This window comes from Lutra lutra, chromosome 6 (assembly GCF_902655055.1).
Source record: "Lutra lutra chromosome 6, mLutLut1.2, whole genome shotgun sequence".
NCBI lineage: Eukaryota > Metazoa > Chordata > Mammalia > Carnivora > Mustelidae > Lutra > Lutra lutra.
The window spans coordinates 137,021,104-137,045,314 of record NC_062283.1 but is presented as its reverse complement, the minus strand read 5'-3'; the positions used below and the strand labels follow the sequence as shown (position 1 = coordinate 137,045,314).

The 24,211-nt window shown below is 39.8% G+C and overlaps 1 pseudogene; it reads left to right on the top strand.

Moving 5' to 3' along the window:
- Window positions 1–19,880: 19,880 nt before the first annotated feature.
- LOC125102213 (host cell factor C1 regulator 1-like) lies at window positions 19,881–20,400 on the top strand (annotated as a pseudogene).
- The last annotated feature ends 3,811 nt before the right edge of the window (window positions 20,401–24,211 follow it).

Genomic DNA, 24,211 nt, shown 5'->3' with positions numbered 1-24,211 from the left:
AGTACCCTGGGTTCATGACCCGCACCAAAGGCAGATGCCTAACCGACTGAGCCACCCAGGCGCCCCTATTTATTTATTTTAGAGAGAGCAAGTGAGGGGAGGTGCAAAGGGAGAGTGAGAGAGAGTATTTCAAGCAGACTCCAGACTAAGCATGGAGCCCGGTGCAGGGCTGATGCAGCACTGATGCAAGGCTCAAAGGCAGGGCTCAATCTCACCTCAGCCAAAATCAAGAGCTGAGCCACTCAGGTGACCCTAATTAAAGCCATTCTTTGGGGAAAATATATTATTGGAACAACTTATCTGAGCCAAAGTCCTATGAAATGTCCAAACAATTCTAACCCTTTCTTAGAATGACTGATATTTGGGTTACAAGATAACTATGAAGATTAAAACACATATGAGTGACTAAGCTCAAACTTGTTCTCATGACCCTTGTGGCTTAAAAAAAAAAAAGAAAGAAAGAAAGAAAAAAGAAAAGGAAAAAATTGAATTCACATTTCATTTAAAAATTAAATTTGAGGAAGAGTAATCATTTTAAATATGTTGCAATCTGTACTAGAACCTATTTGAAAAATGTAATTTGCTCTGTTAGAGTCTTGCCTTGTGATAACACAGCAAAACCTTCTTTTATCTGTATTGTGAAAGTATATGGACCAGAAAAGAGAAAGATAAAACAGTAAACATTGGTTTAGTAGAAGAGATTAAACTGACAGGAAAAAATGGAAAAGGAAATCATTAAGGCAGTGGTTGAGAGCTTGAAAGCAAAGATAAGTAGAGTGAAAACTGATGTAAACAGCAGAGAAAACTGTTCTGTGCAAAGGAGGGTTTAAGTTTATGTATAATCAATTTCTCTATGGATTTTCTCCCTGATTCATGATATGAGTTAGCAAGATTACTGGGATAGTGAGTTCTAAATCTCTTGTTACAGTCAAGATAATAAGCATAGTAAATGACAGAGAACAGTCATGTTCTTCACCCTAAAAGCTAAGAGTTAAAATCTGTACTTTATAAGAAAGCGATGACTAAGACATTTGATTAAAAATCTAATCGTTGAGGGACGCCTGGGTGGCCCCGTCAGTGAAGCCATTGCCTTCAGCTCAGGTCATGATCCCAGGCTCCTGGGATGGAGACCCACATCAGGCTCCTTGCTCTGCAGGGAGCCTGCTTCTCTCTCTGCCTCTGCCTGCCACTCTGCCTGCTTGTGCACACTATCTCTCCCTCTCTCTCTCTGACAAATAAATAAATAAAATCTTTAAAAAACTAAAAATAAAAATCTAATAGTTGAGAAAATTTAGAATGTCCCTTATAGGCATGATTATTGAACTATTTTCATATTTGAGTTAAGATCAGCAAATGGAATGTGTTCATTTTTATCGTTATCTGAAACCACACAATGGCAATGGTAGGACTCATATAAGATGACAGATATGGTCAATAGTTGACTGACCCTTATTTTAGTGTGTGTATGTATGTGTACTCCAAATTACATAGATAATGACTAATGGAAAATGTTATTTTTTAGGTCATTCCTTAAAAAAGAGTTATGTGTGGAGGTTGGGGAGGTGAGAATAAATATTTATTGAGTGCTTATATATAGTCATGTGATAGATGATTCTAACTTTACTTAGTCTTAATAAAAACATTATGAAATAATATTATTATGCTCAAATTACTAATGGATATTCTAAACAAAATTAAACATTTTAGTAAAATCAATAATAAAGAGTTGAATTATTTATCAGTTTCCTATTTTGTTCTCCTGATACAAAAAGTATTAATCATAGGACCTACTATTTATTGAGTATCTACTATGTGCAAGGTACTAGAACTCTTAATTTACATATATTTTTTTCAATTTCAACATGACCTCATAGCAAGATACATATTATTATCACCAATTTATAAAAGATACACTTGAGGTCTAACGGGTTTCCGTGAATTGCTTCAAAAATATACTTAGTTAAGTCACAAAGCAAAAATGCAGACTCTGATTTTTCTGATTAAAAAGCTCTTATTCCATCCATTATACCATGCCATCATCATAACATTTTGACCTTTAGTCTTTAAGTTCAACATTCCATATGTTTTTATTTATATTCATAAATATTTTCTGTCTAAAAAGCTCCCTTCAAAATATATGAGGGCAAGGAAGGACATATCAAATTCTCTGTTACTTTACATATTTACAAGATTTATAAATCACTTAGAAGATTTAAGCCATCGGGCATCTGGCTGGCTCAGTGGTACGGCATGTGACTCTTGATCTCAGGGTCATAAGTTTGAGCCCCATGTTAAAAAAATATTTAATCCAAGCTCAAAACAAAACAAAAACAAGGGCCTGTATAGAAAAAAAAATATTCTTTAAAGGAGGCTCCACACCCAATATGGGGCTTGAACTCACGACCCTGACATCAAGAGTTGCATGCTCTACTGACTGAGCCAGTCAGGCACCCAGAGAAAAAATATTATAATAAAAGATAAACTGGAGGAAAGGTAACAAATGGAGGGCAAGATTCTTACTGCTGTTTAGGTTTGCACAACCTAAAGAAAAAGAATTATTCATGATTTATTAATTACAATACTTCGGAGTGCCTGGCTGGCTCACTCAGTTAAGTGTCCAACTCTTGGTTTCAGCTCGGGTCATGATCTCAGAGTCCTGGGATCGAGCCCCAAGCTGGGCTCTGTACTCAGCACAGAATCTGCTTATCCCTCTCCCTCCGCTCCTCCCCCTACTCTCTCTCTAATAAAAAAAAAAAAATAAAAATCTTAAAAAAAATAACAATACTTCATTAAAAAAATTCTCCATTAGTGTAAGTATGCGTTATCATCTAGTTCATGTTCATCTAGTATATGAAGGAAAGTTTATTTTTTCCAGAGTAACAGTTTTCAATTAAATGCTTTCAACATTCTTCAATAAGATATTCTTTTGAGTCCACTGAAATCCATCACTGATAATACAGGAACAGGCAGGCAGGCTATTCGCAATGCCTCTGCTAGATTAGCAACTGTGGCTCTTTCTGTTAAATACTAAAATCAACTTGTCACAAATTCAAGTAAAGTAGCAACGAATCCACACCCAAACAGTAAGGTCGGCGAATGACTTAAGTGGTCAGGTTCAGATTCTGTTTCACTCATTCAACAAGACTGGAATCCAGTGGGTCTCAGGCATTGTGTGAAAGACAGGAAGATAAGCACACAGATCCTGCCCTCAGGGTTCACTTCCCTGTGGGTGAGAGAGACCCACCAGCAATCCAATATACGAGAGAGTCCTAACTGCTATGTTTTGTCTCTGTGCAAAGTGCTACGGATGCACAGAGGACATGCATTAGTCTGTTCACACTGCCATGACAAAACACCATAGTCTGCATGGCTTAAAAGACAGAAACATACATTCTCAAGGTTCTGGAGGCTGTGAAGTCCAAGATAAAGGTGCTAGTAGATTGGATTCCTGACTTGCCAATGGCTACCTTCTTGTTATGTCCTCATATGGCAGAGAGAGCAAGCTGTCTGGTGTCTCTTCTTATAAGGGCACTAATCACATCATGAGGGTCCCACACTCGTGAACTCATCTTACTCTATTTACCTCCCAAAGGCCCCATCTCCAAATAGTATTACATTGGGAGCTATGAATTTTATGGAACACAGATATTTAGTCCGTACCAGGAGGGGAGTGTTAACTCTGCCCAGCTTTGTAGAGGAGGCCGTTGCAGAGGAAGTGACTCTCAAGCTTGGTCTCAAAGCCATCATAGGAGGTGACCGGCAGAGGTGTAGGAAGGGTACACAGCATAGATAGGACAGCAGAAACAAAACTCAGGAGAAGGAACAAATGGTGATCATTTCAGGGAAAGGAAGGAATAAGGCAGAAAAACTAAATTGGGACCAGATTATAGAAGGTCCCTGCATCTGATGCTGAGGAACTTAAAATTTCTTTATATGGGCAATGGGAAGCTGATGAAATTATTATGTGAGTGTGCCTGTGTGTGTGTGTTATAATAAAGTTTGTTGTTTGGATAACGATAATGCAAGTTAATATTTAAAAATTGAATTGGGAGGGGAAGTGGTGCACCTGGGTGGCTCAGTTGGTTAAATGACTGCTTCGGCTCAGGTCATGATCTCAGGGTCCTGGAATTGAGCCCAGTGTGGGGCTCCCTGCTCAGCTGAGAGCTGCTTCTCCTTTTCCCTCTGTTTCTCCCCACTGCTTGTGTGCGTACTCTCAATCAAATAAGTAAACAAATAAAATCTTTAAAACAAATAAAAATAAAAACTGAATTTTTAAAAATTTTTAAAATTTTTTTTACAAACATATAATGTATTATTAGTCCCAGGGGTACAGGTCTGTGAATCGCCAGGTTAAAAACTGAATTTTTAAAAGCTTTTATTTTGAAACAATTTCAAACTTACATAAATGTTGCAAGAATAGTACAAAGAACTCCTATAATTCTTTATCCAGATTTACGCATTGTTACTATTTTGGCACATTTGCTTAATGTTCTCTCTCTATATATAGCATATATATTTTTTAAATAGACATATGCAAACAGACATACGGATATGGAAATGCATGTGTATTTACACACACACAGACATATATATACACATATACATACTCATATGTACACACTTATTTTTTTCTGAACTAGGTGAGAATAGGTTCACGCATTAATGTCTTTACTCTTTAATAATTCAGTGTGTATATAAAGTTCCTCAGCCTTTATTTTCATGACATGGAGATTTTTTTAAATACAGAGAATTTTTAAAGTAAATGGTATGTTAAAAAATACACTGTTATTGAAAAATGACTGAGGTCAGCAAGAAGGAGATTAATGGATAAGAAAGAGCATAAAATAAGCGAATGAGAGAAGACCAGACTGAACCAGCTGAGATGACGAAGTCCTCATAGGATGGGAATCTCTCCATGTGGGAGACTCAACAGCATTTCATGCACATTGTGTGTGAAACATAAAGGAAATGAAAACTTGATTCTAGCTTGGGACATTTAATGGATCGTGATAAAGATTATAAGATAAATAGATACCGATTTTTGTTTGATTATAGGTAAAGGAGGAGAACCAGTTTGTTTTTGAATGCTGAGCAGGCATGTAATGTTAGAAACAAGATACAGAGTTCAGGTGAAACGTCTAAAACAAAGAAGGAGGGACGCCTGGGTGGCTCAGTTGGTTGGGCAGCTGCCTTCGGCTCAGGTCATGATCCCCAGCGTCCTGGGATCGAGTCCCACATCTGGCTCCTTGCTCGGCGGGGAGCCTGCTTCTCCCTCTGCCTCTGCCTGCCACTCTGTCTGCCTGTGCTCATTCTCTCTCTCTCTCTCTCTCTCACAAATAAATAAATAAAATCTTTAAAAAAAATAAAAAATAAAACAAAGAAGGATTACCTAAAGAAGATAAACGTAAACAACCCATCTTCTGCTTGTTTCTATTTCCCAACTGAATGCTGAACACAGCAGATACTTAATAAGGATTGTAGACTGACAACCATCTCTCTCTCTCTCTCTTTTTAAAAGATTTTTATTTGACACAGAGAGAGAAATCACAAGTAGGCAGAGAGGCAGGCAGGGGTGGGGGGGCAGGCTCCCTGCTGAGCAGAGAACCTGATGCGGGGCTCGATCCCAAGACCCTGAGATCATGACCTGAGCCGAAGACAGAAGCTTAACCCACTGAGCCACCCAGGCGCCCCTGACATCCATCTATTAATAGCCTAAGGAAAAGGCAAATGATGGTCAAGTTTCCTTCTAGGCAAAGGAAGGATGGGAAGATGTGGGGGATTTCCCTGTAGAATAGAGGAACCCCTGGCTGGCTCAGTCAGTAGAGCATGCAACTCTTCATCTCTGGAGTCTGTGAGTCTGAGCCTTATACTGAGTATGGAGATTACTTAAAAATATTTTAAAAAAAGGAATTGAGGAATCTGAGTCAGCAGGCCAGGACAACTTCTCCCCCGCTGCTGAGAATTGGTCAAACAGGAATTAAGAGGGTGTCTGAAGCACACATGCTTTGTACCAAATCCACAATCACCCATCCAGAATTTCCAGACCCCCAAAATCTCTGAAAAGTATTTCTTTTTTTTTTTTTTTAAGATTTTATTTATTTATTTGACAGAGAGAGATCACAAGTAGACGGAGAGGCAGGCAGAGAGAGAGAGAGAGGGAAGCAGGCTTCTCGCCGAGCAGAGAGCCCGATGCGGGACTCGATCCCAGGACCCTGGGATCATGACCTGAGCCGAAGGCAGCAGCTTAACCAACTGAGCCACCCAGGCGTCCCTCTGAAAAGTATTTCTGTGTCTCATCTGGCAGCAAATAGATCTGACCTGACCTGACCTGAACAGATCTGAAGCTCTTGGGGGTGTTTCTTTATCCTACTTACTGTGCATATTCGTACATTTCTCTGCATGACTATTAATATGTTTCCTTATAAGTGTTGTTTTAGGGGCTCCTGGGTGGCTAAGTTGTTAGGTGTCTGCCTTCACCTCAGGTCATGGTCCCAGGGTTCTGGGATCAAGTCCCACTGGGCGTCTGCCTAGTAGGAAGCCTGCATTCCCTCTCCCACTCCCCCTGCTTGTGTTCTTGCTTTCACTGTTTCTCTATCAAATAAATAAATAAAATCTTTAAAAAAAAAAAAAACAGTGTTCTTTTAGAACTCACTGGGAGTAGTACTTAATATGCACCCCAACTATCTCCTTTCTAAAATCCCAAAACTTCTAAATTTCAAATTCATGGGAGTATAGAGATTTCAGATAAGGAAATATGGAAGTATGTTTGAAAAGTTGGGTAAATATTACTTTGCAACCTAGACTGACACCTTTTTTTTTTAAGATTTTATTTATTTATTTATTTGTCAGAGAGAGAGAGAGAAAGAGCACACAAGCAGGCAGAGTGGCAGGGAGAGGCAGAAAGAGAAGCAGGCTCCCCGCTGAGCAATCAGCCCAATGCGAGACTTGATCCCCGGACACTGGGATCATGACCTGAGCCGAAGGCAGTGGCTTAACCCACTGAGCCACCCAGGAGCCCCTAGACTGACACCTTTAAATGAACATTTCACTCATGAAAATGTGAGTGGAAATCACGGAAGTCTCCCCGGGCTTCAGCATCTTATACCTGGAACTACAGAGAGGGTCTTCGTTTTGCCTGTTCTGACTCACCGTCCATTTCAGCATCTTTGGCTCTCTGCTTTATTCTGCCCCTCAGCATCCATTACAGGGCTTGCGCACCATTGGATCCAAAGCCCTCACTCTTGTGCAGGATGTGGTTTTTGCTATTTGATCTCTGAACCTCCTGAACCATAACTGACTCTAAGAAAAGAGCTTATCAACCTCCTCTCCCCTACCCGTCCTTCCTCACCCTCACTATGCTGTGTCCTATAGAACTCATTACCTGCATCTGTCTCCGGCTGCCTGCCCCACACCCTGGGGGAAGGGGAAGTGTGCAAAAAGGAATCAGACCAATCAGCCATTCAAGCTTTGAGTTGATCATTTGTTGGCTAATTGTTTATTTATTCATTCATTCAAGAAATGTATATTGAAAATCTACAGTGTGCCAAATGCTATGCTGGGTACTTAAAGTATAGCAATTCAGACATATTTGATGTCATTATTGAGTTTACAATCTAGCAAGGGAAAACAGGTGTTAAATGAATAATTAACTACAAATGCAGTAAGTGCTACAAAGGGGGATGCAGAGTGCAGTGAGAGTGTACAAGGGCAGTTAGGAGAGAAGGGGCCAAACCTGATGTAGAGGCTCAAGGAAGGGCTCCTGGAGGAAGTGACTTTTGAGTTGAGATGAAAAGGGTAAGTAGGACGCAGCCAGGTAAAAAGGGTGACCGGGGCAGGAAGGATGGAGACGGAGAGAATACTGGGCAAAGCAATCTGCCTATGAGGGAGGAAAGACAGGAAGGAGCTTGGCCTAAATGTGAATGTGGAAGCCATAACCTTGGCCAGCGAGGAGAAAGAGAGCAAGCCGAGGGTGAGGTAAAAGATTTTAGTCTTTTTGTGAAGAGGGATTTTAAGTAAGGATATGACCTACTCAGATACTACTTCTCAAACCAATCTGGTTGTGGGGTAGAGAAGGGGAGAGATGAGGAATGGAATAAAATTGTTCTTCTCATGACCCTGAGTAAGACTTCACCTCGCTGTTCCTGAAACAGTGGGTTACACAGTCCAGCTCCTCCTGGAAGGCCTGGCCATATTCAAGGAGGAAGAGGTACAAGATTCCCTCTCCTGGAGGGAGAACCTGGAGACTGCTTTTCACCTCCCAGAGTGAAGCCTATTCTAGAAAAGGTCGCCTGCTCTCTCTCTGTGTGCTCCCACATACACCCACTCTAAACATTTCAGTCTGACCACCTCAGTAGTTAGCGTTCCACAACTAAAGAACGCTCTCTCTTAGCACCTTGCTCCATATTTTGTGTTTGAATAGTATATAAAAACCACACTTGGGATGATTTCTCCTTTAAGTGTGTTGTTCATCAATGCTATTTAAACTCTTGAGGAAAGATGGCCGTGAAGTTTGCATTAAGAATCACAATCATATGTTATCATGATTCTTCACTAAAATAGAGTAGCATTTACTCTGGCATACTTCCATACTCCAAGACTTTTATGCTGCGTGCTGGCATGAGGAACACTGCTGGAATTCATTCTTGAACAGAACTTTTCCTGAACTGAAACTCTACACTAAAAAGCAGTGAAGGAAACTTGTTACCATTCATTTATTTTGGACTTAGAGTCAAAGGGTGGGAGGAACAGGGAAAGGACAATAGTTCTTTGAGACCAGTTAGTAGAAAGCCAAAAATCCCTCATTGGACTTGATAGCCTGAGGCAGAATAGTCAGGAAAGCAATTATGCAAAGTATATCTTTAGCAGGAGGGGAAAGATAAGATAAATTTATGTCATAAGCACATTAAGCCATCGCCAAATATTATACATGGTCTCTCTGAATTCTGAAATTTCCCTGGTCTTCATCATTCTGAAATTTCATCAAGAGTGATAAAATTATATATTCAGAAATTAAAGGAACTTGTACATTTGAAGTTGGGCTTTTTTTCTTTTATTTTTGTAGTTGTATGAAAATAATATTCAAATATGGAAGGAAATGAGTATTGTCCTATCAAGGACTATTTAGTATTCCAAAAATAGTAACAGTCACCTAAAATGTACCACTTGGAGTACTTAAAATATACTATTATTCAAATATGACTCTATTATTTCCACTTGTTTCACTTGTGACTTTGGATCCCAAAGGATCCCAGCAACCTCTCGAAGTACAAATTTAACAGTTCAGTGCTGAATAAAGTCTCTTTCTGGAAGATGTGAAGGTCTGAAGGTCTATCTTTTCTTTATTCTCCAAATACTGTACACATCTTCCTAAGAAAAATTTGCACTTCTTTTCTGGACTAGGATTTATGAATAACTGCCAAATTTAAGAGTTTGAACAAAAGCATATTATTAGCAGACTGGCAGTTTATTAAAATTCCACAACTATATTTCCATCTAATGTTCCACATTATCCTCGCCCACAGCCAACCATCACCAAAAACCACCAATCTCAGAAAATAGCAAACCGTGTTAAGTAACTTTCTTTCAAACCATACTAATTTAACTTCAGTTTATAATATACTGTGGAATTATCCATTTCAACATTAATCACTTAAAGATGTGCCCTGAAAGATTATCTTGGACCTCTTAAATGAGAAAAAATAAGTTGTGAATAGTTTCGTTCAAGTTTTGAAAATCCTATTTGGTTAGAGTTGAGTGAGAGGAAACTCCCTCGTCTCTCTCTCTCTCTGTTTCTGTCTCTACACGCATACCTAGTCTATATCTACCTAGATCTATCCTCTCTGCTTAAAATGCCTGACTCATTTAAGAGAAAGGAAGCAACCCACCCATATTCTAAAGTAACTTAAACACATACAGTGAGGCTACTGCATTAACTGAAAGACTTAATACCACACTGGAGAAAAGCACCAAGTAAAAATGATAACATCCCCAGACAATGAAAACAGTTTAGAATTTTGTGTTTATTTCTTCTTCCTAAAAAACCTTGATGGTCTAACCAGTGAGACATCAAAAATCCATCCAGAGCTTGAGTTGGTATACATTTGTAACTATACTCGGAACTCTGTGTGTTGTTTACCCTCCCTTCCATGCCCCACAACCGTGGCACATGTTTCTTTTGCTTTTTTCCTTCACTCTGTTTCCACCAAAGCCAGGAATTCAAAAATGAGGACGTTCTGAAGGGCAGACTCTACAAAACTGACCTAACTTGGCTTACACTCTTCAAAGCTTTGGCCCACGATAGCCAAATATATTCTAGTTATTATAGTTGTAAGATTTAGGAGTTCAAATTCTATGAAACTCAAAATCAAGGAATAATTTTTTTTCTTTCCTTTTCTAAGGAATGATTTTTTTAATTCAAGCAGACTTTCAGGATGAGAAAATTTATAATATTTTTAGTTTACCATGCCTTTGGAGCATTTTGTTCCTTAGCAGCTTTCTTTTTTTTTTTCTTTCTTTCTTTCTTTCTTTCTTTCTTCCTTCCTTCCTTCCTTCCTTTCTTTCTTTCTTTTTTTTTTTTAAGATCTTATTTATTTACTTGATAGCACAAGTAGGCAAAGTGGCAGGGAGAGGGAGAAGCAGGCTCCCTCCTGGGATCCTGATGTAAGTCTCGATTCCAGGACCCTGGGATCATGACCTGAACTTAAGGCAGCGGCTTAATCAAGTGAGCCACCCAGGTGCCCCTCACCGCCTCCAGCAGCTTTCTAAACCCATAATTATAGATCTCTTTTAATTGTCTCTAATTATTCTTAAATCGAGTAGAGGGAGAAACTGCTAATTGTTCCTCAATATTCAGTCTTTTCTTCCTCTTGAGGTGAGCACAAAACCACATTAGCTAGAGACTAATTTCTTTCTGTCTCCCTTGCAAATTAAGTTTTGCCACTGGCATGTGAGTATATATGACTGGACTTTTCAGGTCACATTAGAAAACTGCTTGCTTTCATTTCCTCTTTCTCCATATTTATCACTTAATTAAACTTAATAATTACCTCTTTTATGAAAATCGATACTGTCCTGGGAATAGAAAAGCGAGTAAAAATTGTTCTCGTATTCAATTTGTTTCCAAACTAAGAGGGATTAGTTAAAAAAAAAAAAAAACTCACAAATAACTAAAAGTAAAATAAAACAAGTAATCATTATAGATGTACAAACAATGCTAAGGGTTCAAAGGGAAAAGATAATATATCTGACCTGAGGCATCTAAAAAATAATTTATTCAGGAGTTAATGATTGAGAAGGGTGGTAATCAATAAAGTAGGAGAGAATGGCTTCCCTGGCCTGGGCCGTCCTGAAAAATGCAGAAAAGTCACCTGCTTCCTGTAAATCTTGACACTGGCACTGAGTTAGCTTACACTATCCCACCAACACTGTGGGGCAGAAATATGTTAAATGCTTTACATGTTTAGCTTTCTATAGCTGCTGTAACAAATGACTACAATCTTAAGAGTAGTTTAAAACAAAACAACTTTAATATCTTCTGGAGATCAGAAGTCCAAAATGGGTTTCACAGGGCCAAACTCAAGGTGTGGGCAAGGCAGCATTTCTTTCTGCAGCCGCTGAATGGATACATTTCCTTGACCTTTCCAGCTTCTAGAGTTTGTTCACATTCCTTGGCTAGTGGCTTCTTCTTCCATCTTCGCAGCATCTTAAATGCTGACAGAAGTCTTCTCATATTGCATCACTCTGACCTACAGTTCTGCCTCCCTTTTCCACTTTAAGGAGACTTGTGTTAACATTAACATTGGGCCCACCCAGATAATCCAGAAAAATCTCCCTATCTCAGGTCAACTGATTAGCAACCTTAATTCCTTCTTGCCATGTAATATAATACTATGTATAATTATCAGGATTAGGATGTGGATATCTTTGGGAGGACATTATTTGCCTATCCCATATAACCTCATCAAATCTTTATCACAGATCTCTGATTTTAGTACTAGTGTTAACTCTATAGATAAGTAATGAAGACACAGAAAGACTAGAAAGATTTTCCCATGATTACCAAGCCAATAAGTGGCAGAGCAGAATTGAGAACTCAAAATATTTCTTACTCCAGGGCCTAAACTTGGATAAAGTGACCAAAAGTCCAGGTCACTTTAAACTGACCAATAATTCAGTGTTAAAAAATGGCCAGTGACCAGTTTTAACACTGAGTTTCCCAGGCCAGGAAAACCCCTTGGTCCCAAGAAAACCACAATGATTAATCACCATGTCTGAACACTTAACCCAAATCCCTATTACAGTAGTTTAGTGAGAAATTATTAAGGTCCTAGTGATCAGAGATCACAGCTAAATTCTAGAGGGCTCCATTGTGGTGGGATATGGTGCTTTACGAGGCACAGAGATGGCAGAGAAACTCCACCTCTTCCTACAAATTAACTTTTCCCTGAGCTTGAAAGAGGACTTCAACTACACCCATTTTGACCTCAGTCTGTACTTTCTACTTGATTAAGAAGAACTTAATTTTCATTCAGGCAAAAGATCTGTAGGCAAAGCATCCCCTGATGGGAACTGAAACTATCTGCTCAAGCAACAGGAACTTTCCTGCGCCATCAGGACCTACCTATGAAAATCATGACCTGATTTTTACTGCCCATCTGCATGTACCCACCAACCTTTGTCCCATTTTCCTTACATAAACTTGCATTTTTGGCTAGTCTTTTGAGAGGCTAGTCCATTGGCCTCACTGAAATAAATTCCTTTATTGTTTCATCACCACTTATGTTCCTGGCTTTGGATTTTGTCAGTAGTGAGTGGACAAACCTGATCTGCTGGGACCCCTGTAGCCAGATGTGCTTACACCCCTGCAATCCAATTAGTTCGATAAAAAGATGCATTTGCTAAAGATGGTCCAGATAATTGACTCTAAGAAATTCATAAGTAGGACATTGAACATAGATGGGAAACTACACTTGAAATAGAAGATGTATAATTTACTAAAATTAGTGTCATAAACTGAGTTTCCCCAGAAACCTGCTCTGGGACAGGGATTGGAGTGCACTTTGATTTTTTAGGAGGCGATTCCAGGAGGCATTTGTGGGGCACTAGAAAAGAGAAGGAAGGAAGGAGGACAATATAGGATGATGATGAGCAAGTTACTGATAAGGACAGCTGGATTACTGATAATGGACAAGGTTACTGACAATGGACAGATCCCACTGGGACCTTTGAGAAGATGGCATAGAACATGCATCAGAGTTGTTCTCCACTGCAGAGGTGAGGAAGTTGGCATTCTGGCCAGGCAGTAGGAAGCCTTCATCACGCTTCGAAATAGTGAATGCCAACGGGATATGGGCAAAGCACCAATAGTTCTAATTTGCCTATCCAAATTATTTTCTGAGTCTTACCACTTCTCATAATTTCTACAGTGACAATTCTAGTTCAAACCACTGCCGCAGCTTCCTCATTGGCTTTCTTGCCTCCACTCTTGCTCCCCACCCAATCCCCACAAAATAGTCAAATGCCTTTTCCAAAGCATCAGTCCAATTATGTCACCCCCACCCTAGCAATGACTCAAGACAGATCTAGCTTCCTCATAGCCTTCAAAGCCTTACATTGTCTATCTCATCTCTGATCTTACCTCCTAAGCAAAGCTTGTAAATCAATAATAAACAGGTATACTAGAGTTATGTTTACAATATTCAGTATTGCTCTTTTTTTTTTGTTGAGTAGACTTGTCTCAGTCTTTGCTCTTTGGTTCCTCTATTTACAATGCTTTTCCCAGTGGGTCACCTTCTCACCATTCAAGTTTAACTCTAACATCCCCTCCACACAAAGACCTTTTCTTATTTATTACCTTAGACCTAGTCATTCTTTTCACTGACTTTTTTAGAGCAATTATTGGTCTCCCAAATACCTCTTTATGTGTTTTCATATTTACTGTTTCTGCACACTAGCATATAAACTCCTAATGGGCAGTGATTTGGAATGTCTTGTTCAAAGCTATGTTCCCAGTACCTAGAATGGTTCCTTGTACATACTAGGGATTTCAGAAATATTTTTTTATGAAAAAATGTTTCCAAGGATGAGGTTCAATGGAAGGACTTATCTGTCTTAAATATTGTAAACATAACTCTAATATACCATGTTTATTACTGGTTTACAATAATCATGAGGAGATGATTTGCTAGACAAAAGCAAAACTGATGAGATTATGAAAAATGTTTCATCAGTGGAGTCTCATTTAATGGGGTTCTATTTTCAAAGAGGGTTCTAGATAATGTTCTATTTTTACAATGGAAATAAAATGACAAATGGATTTATAGCTTTGTATTAAAATTATTCTCCTCCAAGGTTTAGTCAATATGTTAAAAAATAACTGAAATTAACAGTATTGAAAAATATTATCAATCAACTTCCAGGAGGTATATTGTTACTTTCTGAAAATATAGACAGCTCCACCACCTCTAAATCTTTAAGGCTGTTTTTTTTTGTTTTCTTGGTTTTTTTTTTTTTTTTTTTTCCTGTATGGTGCCTCCTGCCTTCCTGTTCTACTGTTGACTAATTAGGATGTTGCATTTCATTCATTTTATATAAAGACCCAATTAAAAATTTGGAATGAAGTCGGCTAATTTTAAATAGAAACAAAATTAATGCACACTGTCAGAGTTCAACAGGACGCTGATTGCAGATAGTGAGTCTCAAAGCCCTTCAAATACAGCCCAACCCACGTTCCAGCCTTCTGCCCTCCCCCTTCTTCCCCTCTACTCCCCACTATCCACCCCATTTTGTCTACACTTGTTACACAAACAGATTTCCGCCCTCCTGTCTGCCTTTGCCTGGGCTGTTCTCCAGCCTATCTCCCATTCTGTCAGCATCCTCTACTCACACCTTTCTTCTTCTTTCAAGTCCCAGGTCAAGTTTCCTTCTTCTAGGAAGCTCTCTCCAAACCCCCAGGCACTTGCTGGGTCTTTATTCCTGCACTCAGTGTTCAGATTATACTTGGTAAAATAAGCCTAACATTCCCCTTTTCAAACTGCAGTGTACTGATTTATGTCTAAATCAACCCCATCCTGCTGCACAATCTCTCAGGGCAAGAAGATTCTATTCTGGAATCCTCAATACTTACCATACTCACTACAGGAAGTGCCCCCTAAGTAGCCGGTGAATATTCTACTCACTTCAACATATGGTTCTAAGAGGGTATGTCCTGTACATGTTATTTTGCTCTGCAATGCTAATTGGTAATGAAGATGGGGGTAGGGTGGGGAAGGGACTTGTTATGTTCATATCTCCTCCTTTTCCCTATATTCTCCCTTCTGGCTTCAAGATGCGACAGTGACCAGATGAAGAGACTGGACTGAGGTTCTGATACCTTATACTACCTCAGACACCAGGACTCAGGCATCAGCTTACAGGACTTTTCTGTGGCTTATCTCCTTTTATAAATACTTCCTCCATCTGCTCTCCCTTCCCAAGTCCTGGCAGCCTCAGGCTTTTCAAGTTTCCTACCTAGGGCTTTCCCAGTTTCTTGACCCTTCTATCAATACATCTAGACCCCAAAATTACATAAATATATGAATACAGAAGCTTTTCTACTTTATTCTTTTTTAAGATTTTATTCATTTATTTGAGACAGGAAGACAGAGAATGAGTGAGGGTGGGCACGGGTAGAGGGAGAGAGAGAAGCAGACTCCCTACTGAGCAGGGAGCCCTAGGTAGGACTCCATCCCAGGACCCTGAGATCCTGTCCTGAGCCCAAGGAAGATGCTTAACTGACTAAGCCACCAGGTGCCAGGAGGAGCCTTTCTATTTTAAAAGGCAGAGGTTAACTCCAATGAAATTCTAATAAAAGTAAGCTATTTTTAACTTGGAAACTGTGTTTTACTAATTCTACCCTATATCTGAGCCTTCCATACAAAATAACCTTTTATAAAAAATAGATATTTGCTAATTACTAACATATATTGTGACCTTTAATCACTGGACTCAATAGACTGCCTCCCCCATGTAGTTGGACCTTATCCAGTCCATTGGGGGCCTGAATAGAACTATTGGCAGAAAAAATAGGTATTTACTACCTTTATTCTGCCTCTCTAAATGAACTGGGACATCTCATACCCTCTCCAGTATTGAGACTGGGATTTACACCATCTGGTCCCTGGTTCTTAGGCCTTCAAACACAGACTGAATTATACCATTGGCTTTCCCAGGTCTCCAGCTTATCGTTGGTAGATCATGGGATTTCTCAGCCTCCATAATCACATGAACCAATTCCTCATAATAAATCTCCAAATCTATTTCTATATCCACATCTATATCTACCTCCTATTAGTTTTATTTCTCTGAAGAACACTAACAGATAGATTTAAAATATATATTTTATATAAAAGAAATACAAAAAAATCCCAAAGGTCACTTCTAGCTCATTTTCTAAAGCAACCAATACTGTAAAATACAGAAGTTCACCTCAATAAATTAAATTTCTGACTGAATTTCAGCTGTTTTAAATACATTTTTAACCTAATATTGGCCTTACCCCACAGATTTAAGGGGGAAAAAAGCCTTAATTCACCTTGAATTCAATATCACATTTTGAGCAAGTGTTTTTGCTTCAGCCTTTAAATACCAACCCAAAAAGTGTTCAAAGCAAATTTGCTGGATTGTGTTGTTTTCTTCTTTTGAGTGAATACTAAACTTTATATTTGATCAAGTTCAATGATTTCATCATCGTATGAAAAGGTTTTCTTTAATGTTTAAAAAAAATTAAATCCAAAGTGTGAAAGTCATTTTAATGTCACTAACTCTCTTTAAAATTGTAGGATGCAAGAAGTTAAAGCCCTCTTCCCCTTTCCCATCCTCATTCCCCTGGAGACCGCTTCTGCTGGCAATCGGGTACACATTTTTCCCAACAATTAGGACTTCCTTCAACCCTACTCCTACAAACAAACTCAACATCTCCTTAAATATATCCCCTATTTGCTCTCCTTTTCTGAACTGCCAATTATGAAAGAATTGTCCTCACAAGCTATTTATACTTTCTTCATTTCTCACTCATTCTTTAATTCTGTAACCCGCTGTTCTTCTACTCTTCTGAAACTGCTCTCACTAAAGACACCCATGCCACCCAAGACACCCACAGCTACTCAATTCAGGAACTTTTCTTCTCAGTTTTTGTCTCACTTGACATGGCTGCACCCCCCGAACCCTAGTGTCCTGAAGTCCATTCCTCCCTTGCCTTCTAGGACAACACTCTTCTGGTTCTTCTCCTATCACTAATGGCTACTCTTCGGTTCCTCTGTCCCACCTCACCTGTCTTTCTCAGTCAGTGTTCCACAGACTTCTACTCCTGCTTCTGCTTTCTTCTCTTCTACATGTCTTTTTGTGTTCTTATCCACTCTGCTAGTTTCAACTATCACCTATGTTACAGGATTTCTTTTCCTTAGGTGGACATAGTTCTTGGTCACTCCTCTTTGAAGAAAGAAGAAGACAAGATGCATAGTGGTGGGCAGCAAAGCGAAGCTCATTGAGCTACAGTAAAGCAAAATTTACTGAGCAATAGTACAAAGCTCCCAAAGAGGGAGGGGAACCGAGAGGACTGGGTTGCCAATTTGGTCTTTAAATCTAAGGGTTTTTACAGGCTTTTTAGTAGGGGTTATTTTAATCTTTTTTTTTTTTTAAGATTTTATTTATTTGCCAGAGAGAGAGAGAGAGAGAGAGAGAGAGAGAGAGAGAGAGTGTGTGTGTGTGTGTGTGTGTGTGTACAAGCAGGAGCAGCAGCAGGGAGAGGGAGAAGCAGGTTCCCTGCAGAAAGCCCAATGTGGGGCTCGATCCCAAGACCTTGGGATCATGACCTGAGTCAAAAGCAGATGCTTAATTGACTGAGCCACCCAGGTGTCCCTGGGCTGTTTTAATCTCATTAACCCCCAGACATCTCTCATCCAATCAGGTTTTTGTCCACACACTCATCTACCTATCTGGTAGTTGTTCACCTGGGAAAGGGTGGAAGGCTCCTTCCAGGGTGGTGTTCTGTAGCCTAGGAGACCAAGAGAGCAGCAGCCACCACTGCCCTAAGGCATGTTAGCTAGCTATAGGGCACCAGATCTAGCACTTTGTTTAAATATCCCACTGGCTGTTGAGTAGGCCCCTAGGCCTGGATTAGGACATCCAAGGCCATTCCCTTCCTTTCTGTCACATTCAAGTTGTGTAAGTGCTCTCAGTTGGATGACTTAAAGCTAGGGCACTGTGTAAAGCCAAGAATAACAGGATGGGGTCTTTTTCCTTTCAAGAGTAGTTTTCCGGGGCGCCTGAGTGGCTCAGTGGGTTGGGCCGCTGCCTTCGGCTCAGGTCATGATCCCAGGTCCTGGGTTCGAGCCCCACATCGGGCTTTCTGCTCAGTAGGGAGCCTGCTTCCTCCTCTCTCTCTGCCTGCCTCTCTGCCTGCTTGTGATTTCTCTCTGTCAAATAAATAAATAAAATCTTTAAAAAAAAAAAAAAAAGAGTAGTTTTCCTCCTAGGACAGGGATGGGGGGCCTTGTTCCTGCCTTTCTTCCAATTATCCTTTATAACCTATATATAATGACTTCCACATCTGGAATCAGACTAATCCCATCTTTTTTTTTTTTTTTTTTTTAAGATAGATTTATTTATTTATTTATTTGACAGAGAGAGATCACAAGCAGGCAGAGAGACAGGCAGAGAGAGAGGAAGAAGCAGGCTCCCCACTGAGCAGAGAGCCCGATGCGGGGCTCGATCCCAGGACCCTGGGATCATGACCTGAGCCGAAGGCAGCGGCTTAACCCACTGAGCCACCCAGGCGCCCCCAGACTAATGCCATCTTAGACAAACCTGCCATGATGCCAGTTTGTGACTGAAACCTTCTTCTTTTTTTTTTTTTTTAAGATTTTATTTATTTATTTGACAGAGAGAGATCACAAGTAGGCAGAGAGGCAGATAGAGAGAGAGGGGGAAGCAGGCTCCCCGCCGAGCAGACAGCCCAATGTGGAGCTCGATCCCAGGACCCTGAGATCATGACCTGAGCTGAAGGCAGAGGTTTAACCCACTGAGCCACACAGACACCCTGTCCTGAAACCTTCTGGAGCATGTAACCCCACCCCCACCATTCTTTTGTTCAGCAGCACATTTAAGTACACCTTCAGGGCAGAACATCCTTGATCTGCCCTAGAGATATGTCTATTCTTAAATATTCTCCTCTTGGGTGATCCCTCAACACAAACTCTTAGTCTCTAGGGCTATAAAAGCAGGTCTTAAGGGAGATTGGGTTATGGAGAGCTGCTTGTCTTGTGGCAGCCCAAGACATCCTTCTATCCATAAGTTCCCTTAATAAAAACCATTTCCTGTCTAACTGAACAAGCTGGACATGTCAAGCCTTTTTCTTTGGTCATCTGGCTCCTTTGGCCTCTGGAGGTCATTTGCATTATCTCCCTTTCCCGGAACAACCCTACTCTTCTCCTGATCTACAAATGCTGAAATCTATTTTCCAGTATCTCTAATGGGCTGCCCCAGATTCACAATGAAACTCCCTTTGTCTGTAATTGAACTTGTGATGTCTTCCCTCCCATTATAACCTGATAATAATCTGGTCCTCTTCCTATATTCCATAGCTCACTTACATTTCCACTCATTCCTGTTGTCCAAACTGAAACAAACTCCTTGCCCATCTTCATATCTAGTTTCAGTCAATTCTTTTATTATTTCTCTTAAACATTCTGTTCTGTCACTACCACATTTCTAAAGACACTTTCAACAATCTTTGCCTGAGTTATTATAACACTGAGTTATTATAACACTTTAAAACCAATTTCCCCGCCTTTAATCATACAACCTTCAAGTCATTTTCCCTGTAGCAGTTAATGTTATTTTCTATGATCCTGCAGCACCCCCTGGAATGAAGACCCCCAGGTTGGGCCCAGTGCTACCCACTGGCCATGTTAGGGATGCCCTGAGCCCAGCATGTGAGCTCCCCTATCTGAGGAGCTGTGCCCATCACCACCAAGCAGAACCTGGAGGAGAAGCGGGAGCCCTTGGGCAGTTTCTTTCTGAAGAGAACATGGCCACCCATTTCTCTTGACTCAGCCTGCACAATGACCACCCTTCCTGCAGCACCCCCTACGGATTTCCCCCCTATCTCTGCCCCAATTCAGGAGCCCTTGCTCTGAGCTGCTTCTCTGGAGCTACCCTGGGAACCTGATCCTCGAGTTCCTCTGGCTGCTGAGGCTAGGGGACATCCCCACCCCTCACTACCCTGAAACCCAAGCTGGGGAGACAATGGAGCTCTGAGTGCTCGTGGGCAGTATTTCTGCCCATCTTCCTTCTTCCCCACAACAGAGAAGACCAGCATCCCCACTAAGGGACCAGATATCCTGAATATTCTCCAGACCAGGCCTCTGGCCCCAGACCTACTCTCAACAGAGGAGGACACTGAATCCCACAGCGTCCTGGGGTGGTGGGGTAGGAGGGTCAGGAGCATGGGAAGGGAGACATTCCCCCGAGAACTGAGTAAAGATTGCTGAGCACAAAAAAAAAAAAAAAAAAAAAAAAAAGTTAATTTCTGACACATCCACGTCAGTTCCCTGTTTAAAAACCTCTAACATCCTTTAATGTTCATGGGACTTTGAAACACGTATCTAAATATTAACAAGTCAGGAAACAACAAATGTTGGTGAGGATGCAGAAAAAGGGAATCCTCTTACATTATTGGTGGGAATGCAAGCTGGTGCAATTACTCTGAAAACAGTATGGATGTTCCCCAAGAAATTAAAAATTGAGCTACCCTATGACCCAGTAATGGCACTACCAGGTATTTACCCAAAGGATAGCCAGTAATTGCACTACTAGGTTTTACCTGAAGGATATGTTGTGATTCGAAGGGGCACCTGCACCCCAATGTTTACAGCAGCAATGTCCACAACAGCCAAACTATGGAAAGAGCCCAGACGTCCATCAACAGATGAATGGATAAAGAAGATGTGCCATATATACACAATGGAATATGGCTCAGCCATCAAAAAGGATGAAATCTTACCTTTTGCAACAATGGATGCAATTGGATGGTGGATGGAATTGGAAGGTATTATGCTAAGTGAAATAAGTCAATCAGAGAAAAACAATTACATGGTTTTACTTACATGCGGAATTTAGGAAACAAAACAGATAATCATAGGGGAAGGGAAGGAAAAATAAAATAAGATGAAATCAGAGAGGGAAACACACCATAAGAGACTCTTAATCACAGGAAACAAACTGAGGGTTGCTGGGGGGGGATAGGTAGGGGGATGGGGTAACTGGGTGATGGGCATTAAGGAAGGCAGGTGATGTCATAAGCACTGGGTGTTATATGCAACTAATGAATAACTGAACTCTACATCTGAAACTAACAATACACTACATGTTAATTAATTGAATTTAAATAAAATAAAAAATAAGACACATATGTACTGTAATTATATATTATGTACATAAAATAATAACTCTCTCACACAGAAACAAGGCGCTTAGCCATCAGATTCCATTCTACCTAACTATCCCCTCCCACAAACAGCCCTATCTTTCAGCCACTCCTCCGGCTGTCTGGGCTCCTGCTTGCCACCTGGGTTCTTGCTGAGCATGTTTCATCAGCACTGAATCAGCAATTTCAGTGTGGCTGAACTGTGAAAATGTCCTCTCTTTGGGAGAGGAGTAAGCAGTTAAGACAATCCCTCTGTTTTTTAAATAATGGAAAGGTTTCCAACATGGGTAGATGATATCTTAAGTAGGAAGGATGCAGATTTCCTCTCTCTTCTAAGGATGAATGATAAAGAATCATTTCCGAATTGGACTTAATGTACTTCCTAATAACAAACTTATATTTTTTAAAACTTCCTCCTGAGTATAGAATAGTAAAAACCAGTGAAATATTTATTGGTTAGAGCTCTTTTATCCTTGAGTTCATTCATCAGCAATTGAAATCTCTGAGTCCCACGGGTAAGAATATGGAAATGCTGTTAAGTTAGAAATATCAGTGGTAGCAGGAGGCATTTTTTCTTAACTCTGTCCTGAATTTAATAAATGCTTCCACTGAGGGTACCTGTGTCCTAAAAGCCATAGTTCTGTTTAGGTTAAGATATTGAAGTTCCCATGGCTGTATAAGATAGCCTTCAATGTGGAATCGTTCAGTGTAGCCAACATTGCATAAAAATCCTCCGGGTGCTACAGAAGACACAAACCCTAGGAAAAAGTTATCAGAAAACAGGCAACAGTCTTTGAGTTCCCTGATTACTGTTAAAGATTTCGAGAAATCAGAAAAGCAACATGGCAGAGTAGAAAGAGCTTTGAAGTTAGGCAAACTGGATTTACATCCATACCCCATTATTTGCAAGCTATGCAACTTTAGGCAAGTCACTTGACCTCTCTGAGATTACCTAATCTGTATAGTAAGGTGAATTCTACCTATGTCATAGAGGGGATGAGAACATTTCTTTTAGTGGCCAAACGAATGAATGATGGTCTCTTTCCAAATCAACTCTTCACATTTGAAAAACAGATGTGCGTAGTATGGTTTACAAACATAGTATGCTTACAAACCAGAGGAAGTTGCAATATAGTATTAGAGCCAACGAATTCACAAATTGGAGTTCTCAGCTAACAGATGACGTGTTATAACAACCAAAGTATCAAGTTAGATACCATACTATGAACTTCTCATATTGAATTAATTTTTATGTGGAAAGTAGTAAATGATTTAGATGAAACTTGTTTTAAAACAAGAGGACTTTTTTTTTTATATATAATGATGGAAGTCTGACTGTTGTAAAAAAGATTTTTGACCTTGGGACTCTACAAAAACAAAATTATACTATTTTTGTAAGATTATATATGAGACTCTGGAGTTTTAATAAACAGGGCAACACAAATTCATGGGAATAATATTTAAAGGGTTTAGCTACTTATCTAAACTTCATACTATCTAGAAAATGCATAGAGATATTTTCCCTTGGATGAAATTTTTTTTTTTTTAAGATTTTGTTTATTTATTTGAGAGATCACAAGTAGGCAGAGAGGCAGGCAGAGAGACAGGGGAAGCAGGCTCCCCGCCGAGCAGAGAGCCCAATGTGGGGCTCGATCCCAGGACCCTGAGATCACGACCTGAGCCAAAGGCAGAGGCCTAACCCACTGAGCCACCCAGGTGCCCCCCCTTGGATGAAATTTCTTAACCTTAGGATTTTGAATTGTTTTCAAATATAAAAGTCACATTTATTAAATGGCTTGATTGTCCACTTTTGGTATTATACCAAGCAAAATACCATGACTCACATTGACATAAAATTCCATGTAATGATTTTTATTAATTGTTTCACATTCATTATTTTCTTTTCATTTTACTTTAAACTATTTCACTTTACTAAAAGTAATGTGGGGGGGACTGTCCCACTAAGCATATATTTTATTGGTTATTTAAATGATTAACCGAATTATACAAGTTTTTCAAGTAATGATTCCTGAATTTGATTTGTTTAGCTTCATTATTCCCTCTGAATTAAAAGCTCATTTTTGTAAATTATTTTAAATCTGCAAGTTTTATAGTGAAGGAGCATAATAGTTAGATATCTTTTTCATATAACATGAACCAGTAGATAAATACTTCAAGTGAAAATACGCCCACTAAAAATGGGTAATTTGGGTTCAAAAAAATGCCAACCGAAAGGATGAATTTTAATAAATGAGGTTTTTTTTTCTTAAAGGCTTTTATAAAGTATAGGCCTGCTATAACTGTGGAATGGCATTTTAGCAGCAGCAAGCCTCCTTTTCCCCACAACCTGAAGATACTATATGCCTAAAATGGCGTTGTTTAGCAGAACTTTCCACCATGCAAGCTTTTCAAGAGTGGCCACTAGCCAGATGTTGCTCCAGAGTTCTTACAATGTGATCATTATGACTGATGAACTGAATTTTTAATTTTAATAATTTAAACTTAAATAGGCACACATGGCTGGTGGCTACTGTAATGGACAGTGGAGGTCTAGAATGCATGTTGAAATAGCTGGAGGAGTAAACAAGTGTGGTTACCATGCCCTCAACCCCACCTCTTTTTCATGTTGTTCAGTTCTTACCTATAGCAGAATCCAATTTAAGTCTCATTTCCTGGATGAAATTTTCGCTGACCACTCTAATACACATGGATGTCTTTCTTGTCTGAATCCTAAACACAATTTTTATA